The following is a 12828-nucleotide window of genomic DNA, read 5'->3' as shown; positions in this document are numbered from 1 at the left end:
TATACTAGTTCAAGTTTGTAGAACATAAGTTGACAGAACAAGATCGACAAGGTTAGGGGTAACAATAAAATCAAGGGTTTTTTTATTTCTGTGCCCATGGTTCCTTAGCTGTACTCATTCATCCCCACTCTGTTAACTTTTGCTCACTTTTCCCCACTCCCTTTCCCAAAACCCTTAGAACAGGTTATAACGGACGTTGCCGTTAGGTTAATGCATTTGACCATTAACACTGATGAGTGGGGCCGCGTATATGTGGGCGCATGCAAGACCACGATCGTGCGCGGTCGTGGGGTAGCACGTGTCCATGGACATGCCCAAAACGTCCCATCATATAAAGAGGGGCATCCACCTCCATCGCCCCTACCATTTCCCCCCAAATCCCCTCCCTGTCGCATCGTCTTCCTCTCCCCCACCGGCGTCGTCTCGCTCTCCTCCACTGCCTTCATGGCAACATCTCGCTCTCCCACATCGCATCCTCTTCCTCACCTTCATCGCCTCCATATGTCAGATGGCCAACACTCACGGCGACGCCGACGTAGCGGCCGAAGATGTGGTGGATCTGCAAGGTCAGGGAACGTGACCGCGGATGTGGGCGGCGTCCACGGCGGAGCGAGGAAACTCGCAACCGCTGGGGATGTGGCGGGCTCCGCCTCATTGTTGCAGAAGGTGACATCGTCGAGCGGCGCAGTCCATCCCGATACCCCTGATGCGCCACCTGTCGTGGAGCAGCAGGTATTTGCACTTTCTTAGCTTGTAGAGGTAGTTGCTCCCTAGTTGCATTGGTTAGATTGTGATTCATACGGTAGTTCAGATGGTTAGAGTAGTTGGTTTGACGGATGGGCCGGGGTTTTTTGTATGGGTGTGGGGGGATGGGGGGTTTTTGGACTAGGGTTTGTTGGATAAATTTGTTTCAAAAATGCTAGATGTTGTGAACTACGATTTTAGGTGCTGCAATGATTGGGGTTTTTAGATTTATTTTTAGATTTGGATAAATTCGTTGCAAAAATGCTAGATGTTGTGAACAGATGCATACTTAGATTGGGGTTTTGAATGTCATATGCCCAAATGGAATCCATTGATTAAAAAGTTAGTTATATTTAGAATCACAATCCTACCGTATGAATCACGATATAAATTTGAATGTCATAACCAAAAGTAACCCTTGATTCATTAGTATATAAATTTGTCCACAATATGTAGTTATATTGGGTCTGTTGTTCAATTTGTGTGCATGACAATGGAAAATGCAAAACAATGATCATAGTATATTGGAGTATATTAGCCCTATGATCAATGTATCATGTGTGCATATCTAAATTTTCAATTGGCTTCCGTATTTACTAGTGATGGATGTAATTGTATGTTCAGGAGGATGATGGTTGGAGGGGTAGAAAGAGGAAGCTGGCCCAGTACGACCCGTATGATCCAGAGGAAAGTGATGATGAAGAATATGAGGTAAGCCTACTTGAAATTTAGATTGTTCATTTAGTTCCTTTGACATAGTGTATCGATGAATCTATAATGTATTAATGTAACTCATTCATGTTTGTAGTATGATTCTGGATAAGAAGTGTACAAGGGCAATGTCGCATCCTTCACAGCCAAGGAGGTGGTGAAGATCAAGGCCAAGGGAGTTGCTTCCTTCTACAACTGCAAGACCAAGAAGTGGCACTGCCCCTACTGCACCACCAAGCCAAAGCCAAGGGATGGCCGCTTCGATCACCTTCTGTCTCATGCGGAGGATGTAGCGATTCGTGGGGAGGACTACATGATTAGGGGGCAGCATGTCGCCCTCGCGAAGGCCCTGACTCCGGCATGATGTGATCGTTGATGTCATGATGTGAACTGAATCTTGAAGTTTATCTATTGGGTTACTTTTGGTTTGTTGAACTGAATCTCGTTGGTTATGGTTTGTTGAACTGAATTTAGTTTTCATGATTTTGGTTATGGTTGGCTATGTTGATGGTAATAATCTGGTTGCTATCTATACTTGTTTGTCCTTAAATTTGTTGGTTATGTTTGTCTGTTGGTTATGTTTAGATGTTGTGAACTATGATTTTAGGTGCTGCATTGATCACACATGTTGTGTAGGAAATCAAATGCATGCTCCAAATGAGATCATGTAAACCTTGGCAAACCTGGACAGTATTCAAGAAAATGCAAAAACAAGTAAAACCTTGGCAAATCATCTATGTTTGTGTAGGAGATCATGTGTGCAAAATTAGAAGTGATTTAGATGCTCCTTGGCAAACAAGTAATAAATTCGAATTTGAGAAATGTGCTCCAAATGAGCTCCTAGGCTAGGGTAAACAACCCATTTGTAATCAAATTTTTTTGGACCTACTCCACATGAGCCAAATGTTTTTTTATTAACACATATTCACTTTCCATAGTGTAGATTCAAAGTCTCACTATTTTTTGAATTAATCTTCATATTTTTACGTTTTCTTTTGAAAACATATGCTTTAATATAAAAACTATTAAAAACACGTTTGAAATATGAAAATGGAAAACTAACTTCAGATCCTTCTTATTCACTTTGAAATAAAGCTTTGGTGATTTTTTACTTTTTTTAAAAAAAAATTCAAAAACAGAAGGTAACCCTACCTCCTCTCCTTGAACTCTATGAAATCATGTACATGATAGCTCATATGTGTGAATGTTTTCTCATGAAAATGACCATAGACCAAGTTTATGATTTTTGGTTGGTAACATGTCACATAAGACAACATTGTGCGCGGGTTTTATATTTTTTTGATTTTTAACAAATTAATGGTGCTCATTTGACCTCGATTGTGCCAGCTAGGGTTTTTCATGAAAATGATCATAGACCAAGTTTAGTATTTTTCCTCGTTAGTATGAATGGCGAAGGTTTCATATTTTTTTGATTTTTTTTAAATTAGTTATGCTCAGTCAAAGCCTTCGAAACCCCGTTGACCAGCTCAAAACCCCTCTAAACCCCACGGGGTTTTGCCTAACCCTAGCTCCCAACGCCAGCCGTCCGATCACACCCTCGTGCCAAGCGACAACCCTCAGATCTGGTCTTCTAGAAGGAATTAGGTGGGCTGGCTGCGTGCAAGCTCCGCGCCGTTGGATCACAAGGACGGCTCCGCATCGTTGGATCATGGGGCAATCCGCGAGAAGCGATACTATTGGTTGTGCTCGGCTGCTCGCCCACCACTGACTCCGCAAAAAAAAAACGTTATTATTGGGCCCAAAAGGAAACCAAGCTCTGGTTGGGCCATTGAATTGTGTCATTTTTTTGCATCGTTTGCTTTGTTTTTTGTGAACGTGTTGGCTCTGTATTTTTGCATCGTTTGTAATCAATTGACATTGCGTAGCAAAATTTAGTTCTTTTTGTTCTATACAAATGCAAAATGACCAAATTTTTAAGGGCCAAATTTATTTTTATCATGCAAAATGGCCACAAACTATTCAAAAATTGTCTCTTTTTGTTCATATAATATATATGACCATGGATTCCCACGTGTGCGATTAGCTTCTTTTTCTTCTTCTTTTTCAAACCACCGTTTCCCACACGTGTACACTCCCGATGCTGCGGTGGGTTTGAAAACGGGCTACTTCACATTTGACCCCGTTATTGCCACGACCAAATAACACATAGCACTACGGCTATTGAAGCCACCCTCTGCCTCTGCCATCCCTCATCCATCTCCCATCCTCTCTGTCATTTGCCCTTCTTGCTCTTCGACCACTTCTCCTTCTTCTAGCACACCCTCAGCCATGCAGTACACCGGACCAACCTACCACCTCCCACCCACTGTACCGGAGAGGCTCTACCCTCCTGGCGTGTATGTTGAGCGCACACTACGTGTGTAGGCGATATCAAGGTGGAGGACCGCAAGGAACTTCACCGAGTTCTTCCTCGCGTCCGGCTACCACCACCTCCCGCGGGGATCTCCAAGGATGTTCCGTGTCGAGGAGGTCATCCAAAATGTGGTGGTGGTTGCTCTCCTTGCCCACTTCACCAACACATTCGACGCTTTCTACCTCCTCGGTCGGGTGTTTTGGTGTGGCTGCAAGTTCATCGCTTTCACCACCCACAACATGTTCACAGAGTACACCAACATCTTCCCCACTGCGTCGCGCATGCACACTCTTCCGTACCCCATCGACAATGCCCCGGAGGAGCAGTGAAGGGCGCCCGGAGGAGGAGCGAGGTGGAGAAGGCGGCATATAAGGTTCTAAACCCTCTATCTGTTTTTTGAGTCTATGTTATGTTAAGTTGTAATTGAACTATGTTGGAGATGCTATGGGCTTGTTGGCCCTTTTATCAAGTTCTATTATTAAGTTTTCTATCTATTCTATTATGAAATTCTTCCTAGTTTCAACTATGTGCTCATACTATGGGCTTGTTGGCCCTATCTACATGTTTGTTGATTGTTTTCTTAGAGAGCTCGCTTTGTCAGTAACCACCCAGTGCATGCAGCCACAATGAACCCTTCTTTTCTTATACAAGCCACAAATATGTAGCCACCTAGCTAGTGCATGCAGCCACAAGATATTTGTTCAATTTATTTGTCATAGCAAAACGAGTGCAGATGCGAGTGGATCAAAAAGGGCAACTGATCATAAAAAATGATGCTCTAAATCAAGGAGACAAGCGTGCAAGAAGAGAGGAACCAATGGCAGCGACCGTCGCTGCATCCATGGAGGCTGGCGTGCACGAAAGCGGCTCGGTCAGTGCATCATGGCAGAATGCATCAGCGCATGCAAGCTCGGCCGGCGCATGTAGGCTCGGTCGGCGCATCGTGGTGGTGCACATCAACGCATGCAGGCAGGCTTGTTGGGTGCATGCATAGCAAGCTTCTATCGTGGCGACGCGCAGGCGTTTAATGCAAGAGACGGCCCAACGAAACCATGGCCAATGGTCGAACATCGACACCGCCCAACGCGGCCCCACTCGTCAGAGTTAACGGTCAAATCACTGACCTGACGGCGACATCCATTGTGACCCCTTCTGAGGGTTTCGGGCAAGGGGGTGGGAAAAACTGAGCAAAAGTTAAGAGCATGGGGATGAATGAGTAGAGGTAAGGAACCAGGGGCATAGATGTAAAAAACCCTAAAAATCAAATGGCAGAAGAATCATCATGATTGGAAGAATGAAATCATAATGTTGTCCGTGACCAAAAAATTGAATGGAAGGAGGAACATGCCCAAGATGGCATATGAAAATAATTGCATCGCTAAAAGAGTGCATGAATTTGTGATGGGAAGAAGGATGGCGTGAACTTACGGTAGGACAAAACAGGAGGAAGTGATCAATTGAGACCAGGGAGATGAAGAAGATTGAGATAATTGAACGGACGTAAAACCTATTGAGACAACACGGCCAAAATATTGAATGGAAGAACACAGATGATGCGAAAGAGAAGTGCACCGATGAAGAAGAAGATAAATGATAACAATGGATGAAAATGATGGAAAAGAAGAACTGGTCTAAGAATGAAGAAGGAATTGAACATGACAGGAAGATGCAGCCTACGTATAGGAACATGGATGTAGAAGAAAGGTTGGACGAAGTATTAGTATAAAATAAACATGTACATTGTGTCATATTGATATGGTTTAGAATTTTCATCTCATTCTCAAACAAATTTCCCTAAAACAAGTTTCTGAACCATGATGCAGATCAACGGTGCCCGTGCAAATTTTCCAATATCATGGCACAATCAAACTATGTCTATTACACACATATATGTTTTTGACCCAAACGTAAGTGGTTGGAATGTACATCAAATCTTCTAACCAAGAGTACTAGACTGACCCATCTAACAATTACTAGCCCCCTCCAATTTGGGTAGAGTTGTCATTTTGATCATCAGGGTGGTACCTAAAATGTAAATATGACTATTATTTCTTAATGAAAAAGCGTATTGTAAAAGTAGTTTTAGTGTTTGATTTTCATGCATCCAGTTAAGATACTTCCGCACCTATTGGTGTTTATAGTTTCAGAAGGGTCCCGAAATCATCACCAAACACATATATTCTTGAACTAGTGTGGAGTACTAACGTATAATTACTAACTAAAAGTGGAGCGATGTATTTTGATAGTTTAACATTATTTGAGTGAATTTTATTTTTTTATTCCATGTTTTGGTAGTTTATCACTAATTACCCCACATTTAGTTTTTTATATGAATTACACTATTTGCTCAAAAATTACTATCTTTTCCCTTTAAAATTACAAAAGTGATATGCTAGGTAGATTCCATTCATCATGAATGCTTTGCATGTCCTATTATGGTTTCCATCCTTTTGTTATTGTCTGGTCCAAATTGGTAGCCTCATTGTACTAGATCCACACCACACAACGGGTAATCTAAGGGACATGCTTCAACATGCTTGAGCTTGCTCTCGAAAATTGCAAATAATAAATGAACATCACTACATAGAGGCGCCACATTGATGCTTCACATACGGTGGCTCATTCTCACCTGTCACTTGCATGGAACAATGACACATAGGCATCACATTAACAAAAGATATGCTCAAATTCGAGGTTAATTTTTTATCTCCCAAACCATTAACCCAGTTGAGGATCATCTTTCACTGTTATCTTTCTCGTGGCAGGGTCTTCGAAACTAGATCCCATGTTGACAGGTTTCGACAACTTCTTTTTTGACGGTACTAGCCAGATTATTGTTAAATACTTGCCATGTTATTAGCCACTTAGTTGTCAGATCATATTAACTTAGTTGCCAGATTATTGAATGTTGGTATGTGTGACTAAACGACTTGCTTCATGGTACTTGTGTAGGTTCATACATCTTCTTACTTATTGTTAACACCTAAATACTTTCTATGTAACTCTACATAACACTGCAACGTTTAAAAATATACAAAATTGCTGTCGAGTAACTACACACAATCTTTGTCGGAATTGTTCCCTATTTTAGATGACAACTATGGTGACATAATCTAGCAACAGGTGAAGAATAAAAATATTCAACAAGACATGTCAACATGAGATCTTGTTTTGAAGCCCACGTCGGGGCAGACCCGTTGTTGAAGACGGACCACTACTCCGATTAATGGGTTGTGAGATAAATCATTTTAAATATTCAAATATAATGATGTCAAAATGATGTGTAAGATTGCTGTATGCATACATGTGCTCTCTCTATATGGGCAAAATTCGATTGATGCCACATTGAGGGAGGGCGTGCACAAGAATGCAAATTAGATTTGTTTTTTCTAAATACGAATTTATTACTACTAGTGTTGCTTCCCAGCCCATGTGAATCATCACATTAAACGTGTAGACTAGAAATTGCTTGCCGTTCTCACCATCATTTGCATACGCAAGGCCACGACATGCCCACAAAACCCCAACATAAAGTGGAAGCCAGGAACCGGGGAGCATGTTGGGCTACCGCCAGAGGGAGGAGGTTGTCGTGGAGTAGAATCTGACAGCAAGAGAGGTAAGGAAACATGTCTTGATCTAACGAGACACAGGTGGGTGACACAAGATCGTACACAGATTCAGGCCCTTTGTACGCGGTTGAGGTAAAAACTCTAGTCATGTCTTTGTGGAAGTTGTTCTTCCATAAGATATGAAATTACAATGGTTGCAGACCCTTAGCTCAGAACCCGAGCAAGCTTATACAGAGTTTGTCATGCACCAAGGTCGACCATAAGTGCTAAAACGGCATATTGAATACCTGCAGTTCCATACCCATTATGTGTGAAAATGAACACCTTAAACAGCTAGGAAAGTGGCATGTAATGCTTGACATTTATTACGTAGTGAAACCCCATGCATAAATCCTCTCTAAATGCTCTTGGCCATTGGATTACTATGAAATATGATAGATTACATCCTGATTGAAAAAGCTCTCGTCTGATGGGCAAACCGATTAATGAAGATCCCCCAGCTGGTACCCACTCGGACTGGGCCGCCAACACCTATTGTTGGTGTTTAGCTAGTGCTTTGCATTCATGGGGCTAGGCCTGCATGAGCTCTTAGTTGGGCCTTATGTTGTCATGGGCCTACCCGGTGAGGGATTCCCTCGTCAGAGGTCGCACTAGCAAGAGCATCTAAGCAAGGAGGGAGCCATCGAGTTAGGGAGGTGCTACTTCTTCAGCTTGCATTGGTTTTTCCCATGAAGAGGAAAGGGTGATGCAGCAAAGTAGAGATAAGTATTTCCCTTAGTTTGAGAACCAAGGTATCAATCCAGTAGGAGGTACACACAAGTCTCCAGTCTATGTACCTGCACAAACAATCAAACACTTGCACCCAATGCGATAAAGGGGTTGTTAATCCCTTCAGGTCACTTACAAGGATGAGATCTGATAGAGATATGTACAAAAGATTACTAAAACGTAAAACAAAGTAAAAACAAATAAATTGCAGCAAGGTAGTTTTGGGTTTTTGGGTTTATAGATCTGAAAATATATGATGGAAAATAGACCCGGGGCCATAGATTTCACTAGAGGCTTCTCTCTTGAAAGAAAATAATACAGTGGGTGAACAAATTACTGTTGAGTAATTGATAGAAAAGCGCAAAGTTATGATGATATCCAAGGCAACGATTATGAATATAGGCATCACGTCTGTGTCAAGTAGACCGACTCCTGCCTGCGTCTACTACTACTACTCCACACATCGACCGCTATCCAGCATGCATCTAGAGTATTAAGTTCATAAAAAACGAAGGAACGCCTTAAGTAAGATGACATGATGTAGAGGGATAAACTCAAGCAATATGATGAAAACCCCATCTTTTTACCCTTGATGGCAACAATACAATACGTGCCTCGCTACACCTACTTTGTCACAGGGTGAGTACACTGCAAGATTGAACCCAAAACTAAGCACCTCTCCCATTGCAAGAAGAACCAATCTAGTTAGTGATACGTCTCCAACGTATCTATAATTTTTGATTGTTCCATGCTATTATATTATCTGTTTTGGATGTTTTGTATGCATTAATATGCTATTTTATATTATTTTTGGGACCAACCTATTAACCTAGAGCCCAGTGCGAGTTTCTGTTTTTTCCTTGGTTTTGAGTTTCACAGAAAAGGAATATCAAACGGAGTCCAAACGGAATAAAACTTTTGCGATGATTTTTCTTGGACCAGAAGACACCTATGAGGCTTGGAGATGAAGCCAGAAGACCCACGAGGCCACGACAAGCCATAGGGGCGCGCCCCCTGGCTTGTGCCCCCCTCGGGAGTCCACCGACCTCCTTCCTTGGCCTATAAATTCATATATATTCCCAAACCCTCAGAACAAGCCACGAAAATACTTTTCCACCGCCGCAACCTTCTGTTCCTGTGAGATCCCATCATGGGTCCTTTTCCAGCGATCTGCCGGAGGGGGATTTGATCACGGAGGGCATCTACGTCAACCCTATTGCCCTTTCGATGACGCGTGAGTAGTTTACCTCAGACCTATGGAGAGCAGGCGGAGAAGTTCCCCAACCCATCCAGGGGGGAACGAGTATGCTTTGTTCCCTACTTGTTGAGAGGCGTCGGATTTCCAATCCATCTGTTCCTCCGAGGGCTCCTGGAGCACTATGGCCTCCAACTGCACAACTTATTCCCGCCTCTATCCTGCACATTGCGGGCTACGTTGCTCTTTGCGAGCTATTTCTGGGTTGTGAGGACCATTTCAAGTTATGGAAGAAGTTGTTTTGCCTCTTCCCTCATAATCAAGAGGGATCAATATTCCAAGTGGGTGGAGCCGAGATATGGCACATCGCCGGGCCCGGATACCTATCCAGCATGACGAAGAAGGCATCTGAAGAATGCCCTTCCGAATGGTTCTATGTTGAGGACGTCTCCCTTCCTGACCCAGTCCAAAGGGGTCTTCTCGAATTTTCAAGTGCTCCATTGAAGAAGCGCCTCAGCTGGCATCCCCAGATCCTTAGGGAGGAAGATAGCATGGAAGTCCACCAATTGATGAGCAAGATAAAGACGCTTCCTCAATTCAGATTGTCAATAGTCGAGGTTATGGTGATATCCATAATGCGAGGGGTTCAGCCACTCCAATACCGAGGGCACCCTATGTGGCACTTCAATGGAGAAGACGATGCCACCCGCTACGGTCGGAAGGGTCCGGACACTTCCACTGCTTTGGCAAAAATACTGTCCAGATTATACAAAGGGGAGGAAGAGGAGTTCATCCGCATTAAGCCCAGAGATGGGTTTTCCATGTACAACCCTCCCAGCTGGGTGAGCTTCCATCCCACTACTCTACTCCATTTACTCCCTGAGCCCTTTTTCATAAATATTAATCCGTCCATTTATAACAGGAATGGTGGAAAATCACCAGGGAGATCCACAACCCTGCACCACAGCCAGAGGACCACAACCGGGACCTTGACCCCGGATTCAAAGAGGATCCGGATATATTCGTGGAGCTCGGAGAAGGGGTGTTTTACCAGGCGAGCTGTGATGGCACCGAAGTGGCCATCATTGCTGACTATCTCAGCCTTCTCCCTGCGTTGCATGTAAGTAATAAGGAGACTTGTCCTTTGAGAGAATTTCCTCTTTCCGCCTTACCCACCGCACTATATTATGCTCAAAAGGGGAGGTGATCGGCGCACCACACTGCACCTGAGGCAATGCGCAAGAAGGCGGCGCCTACGATGGACAGGCCTTCGAAAAGGAAGGCAAATAGAGATATGGCCGAGCCTTCATTGAAGAGGTATGGTTTTAAATATGCTCCGTGGTTGTCATCTTAAAGTATGACACTATCCGTTGTGTCTTATCAGGAAAAACATTCGCCGGACTGTGTCCGGGGATCCTGCCGTCCATGCCTCTACTAGCCGGATTCCAGACCCTGTCTCGAGGACTGAGGCTAACATGGAAGTGACACCGGATTGTCCTTCTGTGGAGGATTCAGATAAAGTATCCGCCACAAACTCCAAAGTGGAAAGCGCCATGAATCATCGGCGCCGGCGGGCCGCTCTTCGCGACCCTGGTTTTTCAGAAGAAGCTTTCAATGCCTTCAACTCGGGTGATGCATACATCCGAGCTGCCCAAGATGGGCTTTCTAGAGCCACATATCAGTATTTGAAAGATATGCGGGTAAGTTCATACTTGCACAATTCTGATAATTATATACCGGTAGCCCCCGAGACTTGAAGCAGTTTAAGCAACTGATTTAAGGATCTCCATATACCCAGGTGCTCAAAGAGAAGAACAACATGTTGTCTCAAGAGCTGGAGAAGTGTCAAGCCCAACTAACTGCTACTACCACCGAATTGGAGAAATCCAAGAAGGCAGCATCTGGTAATGTTCCCCTCTATCGAGAAAACATGATTATATACCAGGAGTATTAATACAGGTGCAAATCTTATGGCAGAGTCATCCGATTGTCTGGAAGAGGCACCGGAAGTCGCACGAGCGGGAGGTCCAGGAGCTCAAAGGCAACTGGCCGCGGGCGAACGTATACTGACACAGGTCAGGGTGGATAAGAACAAACTCCAAGATGCCAACACCGAGTTGGGCATGGAACTAAAAGACGTGCGGGCCCAGCTGGCTGACTCCGTGAAGGAGAATAGGAGGCTGCGAGGCGGCATATTTAGTATGTGTTCGGACTTACCTTTACATAGTTCGACAAGGAAAAGAACTGATAGTAATTATGTCTGTAGGTATATTGACGGGCCGTCGCGAAGAGGAGGTGTTCGGATCGTTAAACAATCTGCTACAAGAGCTGTCGCAAATGCACGAGCATGTTCGGCAGGCAATGCAAAGTATTGCCAAGGCCTTATGGCCATCCGACTCCCCTCCAGGAAGTATGGAGGGGCTTGTACAACTATTCAAGGGAGCACGGCGGCGCTTCCGATTATGGAAGATATCGGCCTGCCGGGAAGGTGCGCGAGAGGCCTTGGCAATGGTGAAAACTCGGTATACCAAGATCGACCGGAATCACATGGCCCGGGTTGGACCTGTAGGGTCAAATGGAGAATAAATTCCTGTTAGTTTGGTATATGACCAGGTACAAGTAGCCACCAAGTATTCCTAACAGGATTGTAGGCTAGATAGCCTGTTGGATGGCATAGAGGAAGAAGTTTTTGAGTCCAAGTGACTATGTACCTCAATTGACAAATTTGTCCCTAGACGGATTGTAAAATGATTGTCAAGGCAGGCCTTTTCGCTTCAGCCTCTGGACCCGAAGGTGTGGAGTGTTTCTGAATACCCGCTCGGTAAGATATACCAGGGTACGCATGGAAACCAGGCCTAGGGGTCATAGTTGCTTGAACAGACAAGTATCTGTCTAGCTATGTTATATTACATTTTTGATCGTAAGAAACATCTTCCAGAGAGAATAGTTCCGTCAAGGGTTCCTTTCCCTGGGTAAGCATGCGTTAATGTGCATGTCCGAACTATGTTTAAAAAACCCACAACATACATAACATCTGGGGGTTCATAATATGACAAGTAAAAAACATCTTTAGTCCGCTGACCGAATATTCCCTTAAGAACGGTAGCTTTCGGCTTCACCCAGTCTGAGGTACACATCCAGATGACCCGGCAGTAACAATCGCAGAGGTGCTCCCTTTTTTCCCTAGCCGAACTAACGGGAACGTAGGGCATAAGCACAGGAGCCAAGCAACCCAGCTTGGCCAAAAGTTAAGTCATATTGATGCATATAATGGCGAAGAAAAGGTATATACGCGGAAAAGACACATATGTGGTGAGCTTGATGCTCTGAAAATAATAATAATAACAAGCTTCTGTACGAGAAGCCCCCAAGTATAATTGACGTACATATTTTAGAATGTGTGCGTCGAAGTTGCACGGTTTAGCTGCACAAAAGCTTTACGGCTTAAAAGGGAAAAAATGTGAAAA

Source organism: Triticum aestivum, chromosome 4B, assembly GCF_018294505.1.
Source record: "Triticum aestivum cultivar Chinese Spring chromosome 4B, IWGSC CS RefSeq v2.1, whole genome shotgun sequence".
In the NCBI taxonomy this organism is placed as follows: Eukaryota; Viridiplantae; Streptophyta; class Magnoliopsida; order Poales; family Poaceae; genus Triticum; species Triticum aestivum.
Note: the sequence above shows the minus strand (reverse complement) of the source record.